This window comes from Natator depressus, chromosome 2 (genome assembly GCF_965152275.1).
Source record: "Natator depressus isolate rNatDep1 chromosome 2, rNatDep2.hap1, whole genome shotgun sequence".
Classification (NCBI taxonomy): domain Eukaryota; kingdom Metazoa; phylum Chordata; order Testudines; family Cheloniidae; genus Natator; species Natator depressus.
In genome coordinates, this window is record NC_134235.1 from 221,506,411 (window position 1) to 221,523,536 (window position 17,126).

Below are 17,126 nucleotides of genomic sequence, written 5' to 3' on the forward strand. Positions count from 1 at the left end.
ATTTGTTTAGGCGAGGTTCTAGTGTATTGGAAATTTAGCCATTTCAAAATATAATTTTGCTTTGAGAGTCTTTTTCTTTTATGGTCATCTTTGTAGGTGATACCATGGCAATAGGGAAGAGTTCTCACAGCTAATTTCAGGAGTCTAAATATTTCTGGATCTGACTGTGAACCCCTTAATCCCCGGTGAGCAGTTACTTGCCTAAGTAGTTACATTGTAGTCAACAGACTAGAGCTTCAGCTATGTGTAGGTCTATTGAAGCCCATTAGGGAAAAGGGAGATACTAATTGTTTGCCTTCTACAGTCTTAGTAAGTAATCTTCTGTTTTTATTTGTTTTCTTCAGGTGGAGAATTTCATAAGACAAAATCTGTCAAAGGATAAGTTGTAAATTGTTTAAAATTTACTTTAGGAAACCCAAAACAAACACACATATGTGCATGCCTATATGATGACAGAACCAGAATCCAAAGTTCTCACTTAAAAAAAACAAACAAAAAACTTTAAGTTCCAAACTTTACAGATATATTGTGTAGTTACTGACTGTAATTGGTGTTTTTAAATAATATTGTATTTGTTTGTTTTTTTGCTAGAAAACATTTTATTTCAAGTCTGTTAATTGTTTCTGCAACAAATTCAGATTCTAGCAACTGAGAAATTGGATGCAAAAAGCCGTAACTGTAGCTCAGTATCAACAGATCTGACAGAAAACTAACAGGTCAGGTATTGGAAATAACCCCTTTTGACTTGGCAAGGGTGTTAGTTTTTTGAAAAATTCCTTTGTCTCAAAAAAACAAAAATCATCCAACTGGCACCTGAGGGGAAAGGCTGAAAGTGATTTGTATTGGTTAATCCAAACTCTTGTTCAGTCCCAAGGGTTCTTGGGCTGTTTCAAGTTTCCGCGGCAAGAAAGATTCACACAAGCAGTCATCTCTATTATTAAAGAGACGACTTTCATAAACACAGAAAAAAATATACACTATCATAAAGAAAAGACAGAATGGCTATGGATTCTGGTTTTGATTCACAAAGGAGTAGTATGTGGAAGGGGGTGTGCACTAGATTTAGGAACAGCACTGTTTAGGACCTGCACCTATGTTCCACATAAAACAAATATGACCATGGGGAATTTTTTCTCTTTTAACTTTGAACATGTCTTGGAGCAGGATCTTGTATAGAATTTATTAATAACTTAGTTTTTAAACATGTAACGAGGGGCAAACTTCAAACAGTCAAGGATGAGTCACTGAAAAAGAACAAATCAGACTGAACTCACACTATAGCAACTTCCACAATAGTTGTATCAGTCAACACTACACTTATGGTAAACAGATCAAAAAAAAATTGTCAAAACAGTTTTCCATCAGCAAAAGCCATTTTGATTACACAATTTTTTCACAAAATAACATCAACTTAACTGGAAAAAATATTCAAAAATATTGAAATGCCTGATTTCAACATTTTTGGAGTGGAATGTTTTGATTAGTTTTTTTAAGTTCTGAAACATTTTGTTTAGAAATCATTTTATATTAAAAAAATTAAAAATGGTCAAATCAAAACATTTTGACTGACTGAAAATGAAATATTTTTGCAATTCAATTTAGTGAAAATTTTCAAAATTATGGCCATGCCCAATTTTGAACAAAATATTCTTCAAAATATCACTTTTTTCATGGGATGGAAAATTTTCTGAACAGCTCTAGACTTATGCAATGGATCAGGTAAGAAGACTTTTAGTTGGCCAAAAAGAAAAGCAACCAAAACATCATATGTATTTTTAAAAACATCACATTGCTTAGTATTTGGATTCCTTTGAGTAGCTCTGAGCATTTTCTTTTTTATTTAAAACATAGAATCATAGAAGATTAGGGTTGGAAGAGACCTCAGGAGGTCATCTAGTCCAACCCCCTGCTCAAAGCAGGGCCAACCCCAACTAAATCATCCCAGCCAGGGCTTTGTCAAGCCGGGCCATAAACCTCTAAGAATGGAGATTCCACCACTTCCCTAGGTAACCCATTCCAGTGCTTCACCACCCTCCTAGTGAAACAGTTTTTCCTAATATCCAACCTAGACCTCCCCCACTGCAACTTGAGACCACTGCTCCTTGTTTTGTCATCTGCCACCACTGAGAACAGCCTAGTTCCATCCTCTTTGAAATCCCCCTTCAAATATTTGAAGGTTGCTATCAAATCCCCCCTCACTCTTCTCTTCTGCAGACTAAATAAGCCCAGTTCCCTCAGCCTCTCCTCATAAGTCATATGCCTCAGCTCCCTAATAATTTTTGTTGCCCTCCACTGGACTCTCTCCAATTTGTCCATATCCTTTCTGTACTGGGGGTCCCAAAACTGGACGCAGTACTCCAGATGTGGCCTCACCAGTGCCAAATAGAGGGGAATAATCACTTCCCTCGATCTGCTGTCAATACTCCAACTAATGCAGTCCAATATGCCGTTAGCCTTCTTGGCAACAAGGGCACACTGTTGACTCATATCCAGCTTCTCGTCCACTGTAATCCCCAGGTCCTTTTCTGCAGAACTGCCACTTAGCCAGTTGGTCCCCAGCCTGTAGCAGTGCATGGAATTTTTCCATCCTAAGCGCAGGACTCTGCACTTGTCCTAGTTGAACCTCATCAGATTTCTTTTAGCCCAATCCTCCAATGTTAAGCACCTGTGAAAAGTGCAAGATGTACAACCTCAAACTAAAATCCTCTGTTTAGTCACACAAGAGACAACCACAGACAGCATCAGGGCAGGCTTCACCACATTGCACACCAGAGTGTCCCAGCTATGAACTTTAGGAACCACGCCCATGGATGAGAGGGTAGAGTAGTCCTCATGCCCATTTATTCCCTGGCAAAGAGGCTGCCAGAAAGGCTGCCAATTAGTACCAAGTGTAGAGCTGATTTGGGGATATGAACATCTGGCCACAAGAAATTAGCCTGAAGTCAATAAGTCATTTCATGTAAACTACCAAACAGCCATCAGATGATGGTAACAAATTTCTACTTGAATCCATGTGGGCAAGACTAACTCCATATCAAATTGCTAAAATCATTATCAGCAAGTATTATTTAACTATGTACATGATTTTAATATTTGTTTCCCCCGCCTAAAAAAATAGTGGAAGCTACATCATGGGAATATGTAATGCTTATGGCCCCTCTGGCCATTGCTCCTTGCCAATGCACTGTATGAGGTAGCACCTCCCATCCCTACCAGCTAAGATTGTCCTGCTGGGCACCCTGAACTGATGATGCCAGGTTGTATACTTGACTGCAAGGGATGGGTCTTCTTCCCTTCCTTGCTCCTTTCACGGGACTGTGCTGGCTAGCATGCTGCATTTGGAGAATATGGAATAACAGAATTGGGTTGCTGTCCCTGCCCCCAATGCAATCAAAAGCTGCTGGATCAGTCTGAGGATTCTTTTGCTTCCCTGCTACAGTTAACTGCATTTCGGCCTGCCACCCACTTGAGAGTAGTTTATATGTAAAGTTTCTAAGGAGTTGGAGATATACATATATTATGTGTCCTTACAGGTCAGGTGTCACTGGTTGGCGTTTAAGGAATTAAAGTATATTGCAACTGGTTGATGTGAAGCTCTGATGTGGTCTTATGTGAAGGTCTTGAGTAGTCTTCGGGCTACTGTCACATCTCCAGGTTGGCAGGTGGCCTTTGCCAAGGATAGCAGGAATTAAGCATTCAGAAGAGATTTCTAGCTACCCCCATAACTACATCCAAAGTTGAAGGATGGACAAAGCTATAGAGACAACTGCAAGGTAAAGCCCGTTCTACAAGCAGGCTCAATTTGGGCCTCAGGAAGCCTCTATACTTCACATAGTTCCCATCGTTAGAGCCCTGCAACTCTGCAGATATCTACTCTATATCCATGGATCATTTTTGCGGATCGCAGATTGGATGCAAATACAAATTTTGTATCCATGAAGAGCTCTACCCATCATGTACCAGAATTATTTCAAGGGTCAAATTCTAGTCTCAGGTGCATCCATACCAATCTATTTACAAAAAGAAGGCAAAAAATGTGGTCACCGGGCGCAAGAAGTCAGTGCATGGATTCATGTGTTTCAGCATCTCAGATGTCCAATGAAAAAGTACATGAAATAGATAGTAAAATGCCCACTGTAATGTCACATAAATGCCCACACAGACACCAGCATATGCTTGAGTACTATAGGGCATGTGAACATAAGTCAATAAGATCAACAGAGGGGTCAATTATGTAAATCTACAGATCAGAGTATGTTGCTGGTAAAGCATATTGTGAAAGAAGAGGCAGACAATCTTCAACATAAACAGAATTGAATAACATCAGGGGCATCAACTGGGTTAACCATGGGCATAATGAAGGAAGATCTTAGTGTTTTTTTTATATTACACTCATCAACCTATGAATTCAGGTGCCAAATGCCCTGTCTTGTTATGTCTTCCAATAAAAACAGTCCCTTTATTCACACCAATAGTATATATTTTCTGTATGCAGCAATAATTTCAACAAACAAACCAAAAAACCCTAATCCTGGATCTTGCTGGTGAGAAGGAAGAGGCACATCACTTTTGTAACTTTTTACTTTTGTGAAGCATTCAGCTATTGTGGAGAAAAGTGCCAATATAAGAAACTGTATGGATAGACAGAAGTTAAGATCAAACCATTAGGTTATTAAATAAAAGTCAACAGTAGTTTTTCATCAGTGAATGACAAGCTGCTCCTGAATTCACTATACAGGCTATGATTTTAAATACAAATTGTCTTGGCAAACATCCAGGTGACTGAGTATCAAATTCACATATATTAAAGAGAATTGATTTATTTTAAAGATGTGTGAACCTAGGTTTTTTAATTTAACTTCTATGTGTGGAGGGGAGAGAGGGGTTGTTATATTTTTTAAAAGACTGAAGTGTAGCAATGGAAATATGAAGCTGTGCAGTTATGTTTTACACAGCTTCATAAACTGTAGTCCCCTGTATAATACAAAAATTCTCCCTCCATAATTTTCAAGTTGTGCAATTGTCATTAACAATTCTACAAATTTTTAAACACCCTCTGCAAGCACACATCTTAACTGGGGTACTATGGAGTCCTATGAGGCACCATAGAATTGCAATGCCATAAAACTGCAGTCCACGGAATACATAAAAACCTAATTGATGTGTATTTTGTTGCACAGACATGAGCATGAAAGTTTAGTAGTTTAGAATTCTTATATTTTATAAAATTTCAAACTTGCCCCGTCACTATTCCTTAGTATGGTCAAGTGATATGTAATATTTTATGTTTTAAAGTTTAAGCCATGTTTAGTTGTGTGGGGAAAAGTCTTATTTTTTAAGATAGGAAGAATATACATTTTGCCACATGGCTAATTTAATATCATGGACTATTGTGACCAAAACAGAGAATTTTTCAAAATGTTACAAGAGTGTGAAATTAGGGGATTATACTGAAAGTAATGTCTTCATACTAGTCCTTACTCATAAAAGTAGTTCCTTTGACTCCAAAAGGAACTACTAGCAAGAATAAGTGCAGGATTGGGTCCTTATTTCTGAAAGCTAAGATACATTAACAGTGATGTAGTTTCCATATCACAATTATCACAGTTGGGAGCATTATTAAGTGTCTGCTCTGTGAATCCGCCTACAGGGAGTTCTAGTATTAGTGGCAGAGAATTGGATGGCAGCGCAAATGGATTGGAGACACGCTGCCAGGGAGCTGATGAGGAGGAAATAAAAGTCTGAAAGCTAGTTTGAAGGCAAAGGGTCTCATCCAGATGGTTACGTGCCTCCAGCTGATCTCCTGAAATCTGTGGATTTGAGGGGGGTCAAATCCTCTTATTGTGTGTATATGGCAGGGCAGATAAAATCCCTCCCCCAAAGAAAGAATTCAAAAGGAACCCCATGATGGGAACATCAGTTTCCAGGATCTTACTTAGATATTTTCTGCATAGGCATAGAGGCATAAGCCTCTATTAGGATTTATATTGCAATATAAAATGCTTATTTTCTATAGCCTTCATCCTATTGAAGATGGTAAGATCCTGCAATTATCAGCCAGCAAAGAAAAAGACGACTGTCTTTATGTAAACAGAAAGTCTGTCGGTTGTGCATTTAACTAGCCCTATGATTAGTAGTTTCCCAATATTCCACCATCAAGAGCAGCACAGAGCTCTCTGGATAGCTCACCTCTAAGGCTAGCCTGAAGCATGCCTGTACTCTGTTTCAGATTCAGTCTGTTTTTACCCATTAATGTTTTTATGTCAAGTGTTCTAACCATTTAAGCTGATTTCACAAACTGTTACAATAGATAACCATTAATGTCTGGATCACAAATAAGCAACTTTTACTTAGATTGCCAAGCAGGCCAAGGCTTTTCTTAGTGATATTCCAGGAATGCAATACTCAAGAAAATGAGAATATAAGAATGGCCATACTGGGTCAGACCAATAATATGCTGTCTTCTGACAGTGGCCAATGTCAAGTGCTTCTGAGGGAATGAACAGAACAGGCAAGCAGAGGGATCCATCACCTGTTGTCCATGCCCATTATCAGAGGCTAGGGACACCGAGAGCATGGCATGGCATTGCATCCCTGACCATCTTGGCTAGTAACCACTGATGGACCTATCCTCCATGAACTTATCTAACCCTTTTTTGATCCCTGTTATAGTTTTGGCCTTCAAAACATCCCCTTGTAATGAGTTCGATACATTGAGTGTCTTTTATGAAGAAGTACCTCCTTTTGTTTCTTTTAAACCTGCCACCTATTAATTTCATTGGGTGACTCCTGGTTCTTGTGTTACGTGAAGAGGTAAATAAAACTTCCTTATTCACATTTCCCAAACTATTCATGATTGTATAGACTTCTATCATATCCACCTTTAGTTTCTTTTCCAAACTTAAAAGAGGGTTGGAATGATGATCTTTTAAGGGAGAGAGTCCCTGTCCCAGAGCACCCTTTATTCCCTAAAATGACAAATCCTGCTTCTGCTATACCTCCTCCTACCCCAATTACCTCCTATCTACAGATTAATCAAACTCCTCCACAGAGTGTGTTGACCCTATCCTAACTGGTAGGGGAGGTTAGCCAGAGTCATGTTGGTGTAACAGCTGCTACTACCAGCTGTCAGTGTAGACCCTGGTTGTTGGTAAGGTAAGAATCACATACACAGCTGGGGAGGGCCAACCTGGATCCATACTGATGCAGTGATTCCCATTTCTGGCTCCAATTAGAATCTAGTTTATTGGCTTTCTCTAGGGAGAGAGTGACAATATACTGATGCTCCATATCTGAGAGTCTATTTTCCACATCTTTCATTTCTCTGTGATCTCTATTTTAGAACCAGTGGCATGCTGCATAAGTATAATCTTGGAGGTGGCCTCCCACTAGTAGCAGTTGCAGAGTAACCTTACTTTGCAAACAAAACCCAGGACATTCACATTTTGCATACCATCTTCTCCTTTTTTCTTCCTTCTCCTGTTTTCCTCTCCTTTTTTTCTGTTTCCTGCTCATTTTCTTCCCTTACCCCAGTTCTTCCTTCGCTTTCCCTTTTCTCTTCCCCTTCCCCTCCCTCAGGCACTTCTGCTTTCCACTCCCCTACATTAGCAGACCCAGGATTCTTCCTGCTGAAGTGGTGATGACCCAAAGATCTTCTCAGAATGCTGGCAACTGGGACACATCTTCACAGCTCTCTGTTGTCCAGTTGACAGTCAGTGTCAGTTCCCCATTGCAGTTTTTGGAAGCCAGTAGCAGAAGAGGAGGACTAGCTACTGTCTGGCTGTCAAAAATGCTTACAGCAAGACAGCACTAGTGGAGGTTCAGACAGCTGAGCAGGCAAAGACAGCTGACTATATCCCAGGGTTATACCGAAACTGGAGTGGTCCCTCAAAACCTGGGACATCCCCATAAATTGTGACATCTAGCCACTTTAAGCAGGTGTGGTGGCTTCCCTGGCACTAGGTTGGAAATATTTATGAAGTCTGGATAATAAACTAAGCAATGAGGGGGCAAATCCAGCTCTCATCTCTATGAACATAGCAGTTGCCCCAACAGTGAAACTGGCAGTTTCACTATGAAAAGGGGGTGGAGATGGGATTTAGGAGGAGGGGTTGTAAAGGGTGCACATCCCCTATGCAGCAAAGGGCCTAGCACCACGTGTAGTCAAAGAGTGCAGAAAGGCAAAGAGAGGGGCCTGGGCAGGGTTAGAGCATTCACAGCTAGAGTCTCCAGTCCTCCCACACATGGCAAGAGCCATAGTGGGCTATTTCAGCCATAGAACCGAAGTAGCCTTCACAAACAAGATGCAGAGCCACTCCGGGTGCTGGGTAGAGAGGCGAACAGATACTCTGCAGTGATAAATGCCAAGCCTTTTACTTCATCCAAGTGCAGGATCCTAACATTGGGCCCTTAAAATGTAAAATGCCCTCTCCAGTCTCCTTACAGATAATGGCTGTCGGTTAGTCCCTACTACATCTTCTGTAAAAGGAAATGATCAGAGGGTAAGATGAGCTTAGAACTCTGAAAATAAAACTAAAAGGATTACAGTAATATCAATAATATAAGATGGATTTTCCAAGTTTGATAACAGTCACCCAGTAGATTTCAAAACAATATGAAGAAGGCACTTGTGCTGTAGTAAACAAGTCACGTTACCAGATCTTCAGCTGGTGTAAATCAGTATAGTACCAGTGAAGTCATTAAAGCTACACCAATTTATATCATCTGAGAATCTGGCCTTTGCTGTCCAAAAATCTGTTGTTTTTTTTTTATTTTAAGCCTGATAAAGATTTTTAATTTTTTAGAACTCTATTCCCCTCTCCCTCCTCAGCTAAATTTCCCATTGGCTTTGCTCTGGTGAGTAACTACAAAATACCGTAATTATGCTTTTCACTGAAATTTGATTTATTCCAACCAGACATCCTGGACCCTGAAAGCAAGTGACACTGGTGCAATCATGAATAATCAAAGTATGTTACATAATAGCACTCCATAGTGAATGAAGCCAGAATTGTTCCTCATAATAGCAGTATGAGGCAAGTGGAAATGAATTGAGTCAAACTGTATGCCACCATAAGAGTTTGCAAACCAAAGAACTGCTGAATAGCCAAGTCATCTGATGACAGTGAGACTACATGATAAGCAGCAGTGTACCACTGCTCAATAGTATAAAGAAGGTAGGCACTGTGCAAGGAATCCTAAAAATAGAGGCATGATTTTGGAATTTAATTTGTACTGTGGTAGCACCTAAAGGTCCATGTCAGATCTTTCTTATTAAAATTTCTATAACTGACCCACAAGGGGTGCCTTTTACCATGAACTTGGGAGGGCATAGTTATCTTGTGTTCACCAACTTTAACTGACTCGCTACCTCCTAAATAAACTCTGAGGGCCAGTGCCATTACTAGTACACCCATGGGAGGTCTTGGATTTCAGCTAAACCAAGAACATGGAACTGGGACAAAGCTTCACACATGTTATAGTGCGAACTCTGGACATTAACTAGGCTATTTGTTTAAGGATTCCTTAAGCCATTCTTCTATTTTGCAGCTTACGGTCTGAGCACTAAAGTGGAGTTTTCTTTTATAGAGCTGTGCATCTGTGTTGTGTTTTTGGGGATTCCTGGGACAGCACAGAGGTGATTCCTCATATTAGAGCAATAAATTAGGTTACTAAATGGTAATATTGTACTAGTGGGTAATTAACTGGGAGTCCTAGGTTGATGAAACCACACCAGTGCACATAAGGTTATATTGGTCTTCCTGTCCTTCTGCACTTCACTATATTGCTCCTACCCCCTTCTGCTTCTCCCAGTGCATTATTTGCCACACATTCAACTAATACACAGTTATACTGAGTGTTCAAATCCTTCTCCACCTTGACCTTTCACTACTGTCCAATCACAGATCTCCTTCTGAGTCACTGCCATGTCAGATTTCGCATGTCTAAACCTGAGCCTTTCTTCCCATTGTTTCTATTTTTGTTGACAAAACAACCATCCTCCTGACACCCAAGATAGCAACCTCTAGGTAATCTTTGACTTCTCTCTTTCCTTTCCCCCCACTCATCAAGTCCCTGGTATAACTGACAGTTTCCCCCCCCTTTATGATATCTCCAGTAGTCATCCTTTCCTCTTTCTCTCCTCCTGAAACACTAGTCCATACTCCAGTCATTTCCCACTGTGATTACTCTAACCTCTCTATTCTAATTCTCCCCTTCTTTGAGTCTCAACTCTGGCTTACACTCTTTCCAAATACCATTCAGGCATTTTCTTACTTTCAAAGCATTCCACAACTCCACTCCTGCAGCATCTCTGTCCTTACTACCTCCTAAAACTCTACTGTAATCTACCTACACACCACACAATCTTCCCTCCACACTGCCTTTTATCTTAGAGACAGAATATGCTCTCAGGTGCGCTTGCAAAAATCTGGGGTAACTCCACTATATCCATTGAGTTACTCCAGATTTACACTGTGAAATAATAGCAGAACTTTATCCTTAGTGCTCTCTTTAAAGCCTCCCGATTTGCATACATCAAGCCCACTCTCTCTCCTCTTTCCAGTCACTTCTGAAAAACAACCTGTTCTGCAAACCTGCTGGTAATATCAGCATGAGATGCTTTGTTCACTGCACTGTGCCCTTTAGATTGTAAGTACGGATTGTCATTTTTATCAAATATATTCTACCTGTTGTAAAGGACCATGTACAGTTATGGCATTATATGAATAAATAATAATCATAGTGCTCTGTGGGTTATTCTGTTTTTAATATGCATGTATAATCAAAATTTATGAGTGCCTCTAAACAGAAAATTGACACCTTTATAATTCATAACATGCTGCATATACATTTTAACTCTGAGGTTTGACCCCTACAATTTACTGTACAGCATATGCTATAATCAGAAGCCTAATTTTAAAGAAGCTAATGAAGTCTAATGTCTAATGCATGCTTTTGCCACCACTATTAGCCACATGATAGTAATATAACCATGCAGTAGACCCTCAGAATTACGAACTGACCAGTCAACCGTACACCCCATTTGGAACTGGAAGTACACAATCAGGCAACAGAGACACCCCGCCCCACCAAAAAAGAAGCAAATACAGTACAGTATTATGTTAGCCATAAACTACTAAAAAATAAAATGAAAGCAGCATTTTTCTCCTGCATAATAAAATTTCAAAGCTGTATTAAGTCAATATTCAGTTGTAAATGTTTGAAAGAACAACCATAATATTTTGTTCAGAATTACAAACATTTCAGAGCTCTGAACAACCTCCATTCCTGAGGTCTTCGTAACTCTGAGGTTCTCCTGTAAGTACATAAAGATGATATCAAAGAAAGCAGTTTTTGTTATACTGTATAATATGAGAGAAGTACTTTTTTATTGTAAGGAGACAGCTCCGACCCACTTTAAATGTTTAAAGGTCTTGCATGTATGACACCGTAATTACTGCATCAGTTATCACTCAACTTGCATGAAGAGACACTAATTAGGATTCGCATACCTGCTCTCAGGCAAGTGGAAGAACAAGTTTACCTGAACAGACCAAGAAAAGAAAGGCAGTCAACTGCATCTCATTCTTACTGATCAGCCTGGTACATTTTCTTGCTGTATTTTTTGCAACTGTTTCAGAATTGAAGTATTAAGCAAAAGAAACAAACAAAATTACTAGTTGAAACTTTTAGAAAAACTGCTGGTTTTGACAGCCTGAATGTCACAACATAAATTGTTAAACTAATGAGCTCCAAACCCTTGTGTGATCCTGTACTGAAAATTACCTGAAAATTACTACTACTTTACACTTAATACCTTAATCATAACTAACTGGCGGCTTTCCTTATTGTTTGTTTAAATTGTTCTCAGAATGTAGAATTTAACTAGCTCAAAACCACTAAAAAGGCTTGCAAATATCACTTTGTCCGACTCACTATCAAATACAATCACTAAATATTTAAATATGTTAAGCTGTTGGGACCCATGATTTTCATCAAAATATTGATTGTTCCTCTGAGAATCCTATGCAGAGAGTAAGCAAAACAATCAGTGCTACTGCAGGGAAATATTTCTGCCTTACCACAGTGGGTGAACCATGTTTTTCTGGGGTGATGACGGAGAGGTTGGTAAGACTTCATTTGAGTGAACTCTGCACAAACACAAAGATTTCTCTCAGTGACTGAATTTTTCTGCTCATGGGTGCCAAATAAATAAGTGTACATACCATAAATATAACCTCCCTTACTAGAGCCTGAAACATCAGCCTCTTAAATAGACACAGTTGTCCAAGTTCTGCCCTGAATTACCCCCATGTAACCTCACTGACTTCACAGAGGTTCTGCTTGTGTAACTAAGGGTAGAGATTCTCAATGGAAAAGGCCATAAAAATTGTGTATACATAGACGCTTTTTGTGATGTTACAGGTCTGTGGCCTGTAACATTTGAAAAGGATCAATTTCTTCATACATTGACTCAACTATGGTATAATCTCAGATAAATCCAATATATAAAACTAAAGTTTCTTCTACATACACGTTTCAAATGTGCATTTTAACCCCCCCTCCCGCCCCACGTTCTGTGTGGGTTGACCTAACATCTCTCACTTGTCCTCCTTTCCCTTCTCTTCTTCCCTGTCTGTTCTTCCCCCTTCTACATACACTCCTGTGTGTGCACAAACATTCTCCTAAACTACTTCTATGAGGGGAGGTGCCCACTTTCTCATGTGACCTTCAAATCCTTCTCAATTTTTTGAGTCCCACCTGCTCTAGTGATCTCACTCTGTGCAGTTTCCACACCATAGGCTGCCAAAACTTAGAATGACAACAAGCTGTGTTCTCTACCCCTTCTGCAAAAAAAAAAAAAAAAAAAAAAAAAAAGTTAAAACAAAACAAAATATTTTTTCTGGGTCGCTACATCCTCAGAAACAGCCTGATCCACTAACATGTAACTTCTGAAAAGGGCAGAATACTGATGGTGTGCAGCGATCCATGAAAATGTTACACTTATGTGTTAAGGGTAGAATTTTGTTGAATTTCCCTAAGAACATTTTGATAAATTTCTGTTCCATTCCTTTAGACTGGTACAATTGATGAGAAATGTGAACATCCTGGCTCACAGGCAGCGTAAAGCAAGTTATATTGTATCCTCTGCTATAAGAATCACAGATTTATTTTTCTGATGTATAAAATATGCCTTATTAACATACCTCGGGTGCATGTACAAGTTTAACATACCATTTTTTACCTCTTATCTAAGATGCAAGAGTAAAAGGACATTCCACAGATATCACCAGGCACTCAAACCTCTCCACTCAAGCAAATATTTTAAAAAAAAGAGATGGGTCTTATACTGTGCCCTAATGCTCAACAGAATTGGGCTTTGTCAGATGAGAAAAGGAAGTGAATTTCAGAGTCAAGCACACTCTACTGAGAACACCTTCAAGACATATAAATAAAGGTTATCAAGTGTCTCAGCTAACCTCATCTGCTACTGTAGTATGTGGAGAAAAAGAGGCAGCAAGAACATTATAGATCAAAGTCAATTTACTACCAGAATCTCTTCCCCCAAACAAACAGCATCACCTCCATTTTATCCAAATTGAGCATCAGTCAGCCAATTTGTTCTCAGTCTCTATTTATCATCCAGTCATGAGAAAAATATAACAGAATTACGTATCATGTACATACTGATGACACTGCATCTTAAATTATTATTATTTGTTAGTGCTGGCAGAGTGCTTGGCACTGAGTAACCCACAAGGAGTTTACAGTCTGGCTTAAATAAGACGGGATGCAGTGGTAATGGAGGAGGGAGGTTCATGCAAATTAATGTAATGAGAGAGTTTGCTTTCAAAAGCCACACATCATGCTAGTTCCATTAATTCTGTTATATTGAATGGAAGGTTATAAGGTCATTTCAGGCATGAACAAGAGTGGGCAAAGGAAGCCCTGAGTTGGGCATTGTTGGCAAACTTAAGTGAGGAGAGTTGTTAATTATGCAATAAGAAGCAAGTGTTGCTACATAAGCGGGTTGGAATTCTTCAGCGCTTCATTGGGGAGGAGGAGAACTGTAACATTCTTTTAAATTGTTACATTACTTAGTTTTGGTGAGTCTTGTTTACAAGCTTCTTAAGGGGAGCATGTGACCAGGCCCACATAAAATGTTATTAATGCAGGCACATAATTTTTCTGCACTCCAGCACTCAGGATGGCAGCAGAAGAGGCAACTCTTTGATTATATTGCATGATCTTTTCTAAAAACATTGGGGTAAATTGTGCCTCGGTGTTACCCAGAGCTCCCTGCTAACTGGCCTGATATGACAGAGGAGGCAGAGGATGGGGCAGCATAGGCTTTGTTTCACCTCTTCCCTACCCCTCCTCTATCCAAGGGGTTATACCAAGAAGCCATACCTATGCTCTAGGAGGTATGACACCCAGGAGTGCTAGTAAAACCTTATTTTCCCTGCCCCAGTCAGGACATGGGTCAGGATTACACCAACATCTCACATTACAGGAGTCAGAGTAGTCTGGCTCCAGTAGTTACTGTTAGAGGGATGGCTGTTTTTGTTGATCTCTGTAGAGCTGACAACAAGAGGAAGAAGGTTCCATGAACCATTCTTATCTTGTGTATTCATGCAGGGGCAGGCCACCTGGGTGTAGCCTGCTCACTTTCTTTCCAGTGCACACTGTGCAACTGACAGGATGATAAGGTCCTATGAATGTAAACTTTCCTTCTCTGGCTTTCAAGCGGATTTCTCTGGTTTTGGTCTTGTGCTATACAAACATTAGCAAGGATCTATGAGCTAATTTTGAAGAGCAGATGGTTTTAAAGCTTTTCCTAGAAATCAAATGTTATTTAAGATTTTAAAACGTTACCTCTCTAGCTGAAACTTGCAATCTGGGTAAAACCAATATGCACATTTAACAGTTACCAACTGAAGGACTAATCCTACAGCCTTTGGGCACCCAGGCTGTGCCATATGAAATCAATGGTTCCTTCAGGTGAGACAGAAATACATACCCTGAATAGACAGTATGAGCTTTAGAGATATCCAGTGTGAACCATTAAAAGGACCAAACCCTGGCCTCACTGGAGTCAGTATCAATACTCCCAATTACTTCACAGGATGAAAATTTGCCCCCCATATATAAGAGGAGACTTCCAAATCCACATTGCACAGATGTTAGGCTTTGCGCCATGCCTAGAATGTTATCTTTTCCCCTATTTCTTATGGCTGTTGAGGAGAATGTGGGCTGTGATAGCTAAGTTTAGGGGCAGTCCTTTGGTTTATGTTGTATTTTTAAGCTGGCTGGGTGCCCATAGTTATATTTTAAAAATCTGAAGTGATAAACAATAAATAAATAATATAATGCATTACTGAGCAATTAAAGCTGCTACATTGTAGAACAGGGATTAATATTCCTTGGACAGGGTATTCAAGACACCATAGAAATAAACTGATCTTCAGTAGGGAAGTATACATCCAGAAGGTTCACATATTCAATATTTATTTTGATACTGTTTTCATTTCATAGGGTATGGATATGATTTCAGCATAAAGAGGCACAAGTTTATGATTTTTCTATCAATTATTAATAACTAATAGACATTTTTCACTCACCACAGAAGGTAAAACTACCTAAAACAACATCCACATTGTGTATAAATCATTCTGCAATGTTGCTAAGCCCCTCTTAGGTTGTCTATTTGCCATAGAAAATAGCTTAGGATAGATTTACCACTTCAGCAGAAGTTTAAAACTTTTATTCAAGGGCTCTGTGTATAGCACAGATCTTACTTGGTTGAGGTCACTAAACTTCACCTTTCCATTTGAGTTTTGGTTTCCTTTACTTTAAAACAAAATAGAATGAATGCTATATAAGACCATATGCTATACAGATGCATGCTGTGTAACATCCTTACTTCTATGAAGAAACAGTATAGTGTAGGTTTATAAAGGCTGTTAAGCATTTAGACAGCTAGGAAAAACCGGACTTAGCTGCATATTCATTCAGTGACATCACATGGGGTGTGCATTCACCAGTTGATACATGTAAACTGCTTGGGTGTGCATATACACTAATCCATTGTGTGTGCATATTGAATTGTGTATCTACATGACTGGACTTCTTAATTTTAATTTTTCTTTTATGAAAAAATAAATCAGGAAAATATTTCTTACTATCTCTAGGCCAACTCCTGATGCTGCTGCCCAGCAAGTGTGGGACCCAGCCAGGCTGAGAGGAGAAGTTACTACCTGGGTAGGGCCCACAGAGCTGCTCCATGGCTGCCCAAGCCTTGCTCACTCCTCAGACTCTGCCCCCCCCACCACACTCTCCTACATTGCAGTAAGAAAAGGAGGACTTGTGGCACCTTAGTCTCTAAGGTGCCACAAGTCCTCCTTTTCTTTTTGCGGATACAGACTAACACGGCTGCTACTCTGAAACCTACATTGCAGTGAAGTTCTCAGAGTCACACTGGAAGGAACGCAATGCCTCTCCTACCTAACATCCCTGAGGGAAGCATCCAGCCAGATGAGTGAAAGATAGTAAAAGAGAAAGTGGCCAGCTACTCTCCCACAGCAATGGAGTCACCTGACCACCTTGAAGTGGAGTCTTCGGCCACCATTGGGGCTTACTGGGATCAAAGAATTTCTCCACTCAGTGGGCAATCGAAGTAGGGAGAGAGCATCACAGGCCTCCTGGAAAATCCTCTGTAATACCCATAAGTGCTGCTTCGAAGACTCACACTAAATCCCCTAATCCAGCGGTTCTCAAACTGTGGGTTGGGACCCCAAAGTGGGATGTGACCCCATTTTAATGGGGTCACTAGGGCTGGCTTAGACTTGCTGGGGCCAGGGGCCAAAGCCCGAGCCCCACTGTCTGGGGACGAAGCCTGAGGACTTCAGCCTTGGGCAGTGGGGCTGAGATTACAGACTCCCTGCCTGGGGCTGAAGACCCTGGGCTTGGGCTTTGGTTTTACCCCCCCCCCCGCCCGGGGCAGGGCTTTGGCCCCCCACCCAGGGTGGCAAGGATCAGGCAGACTCAGGCTTCGGTCCCACCTCCTGGGGTCATGTAATAATTTTTGTTGTCAGAAGGGGGTCATGGTGCAATGAAGTTTGAGA

At 40.2% G+C, this 17,126-nt stretch overlaps 1 protein-coding gene across 3 annotated transcripts in view; it reads right to left on the bottom strand.

Annotated features, from left to right (window-relative positions):
• The window catches only part of ZNF804B (zinc finger protein 804B), a 341,954-nt gene that overhangs the window by 311,777 nt on the left and 13,051 nt on the right, over positions 1–17,126 (bottom strand). The gene's annotated exons all lie outside the window — the stretch shown is intronic.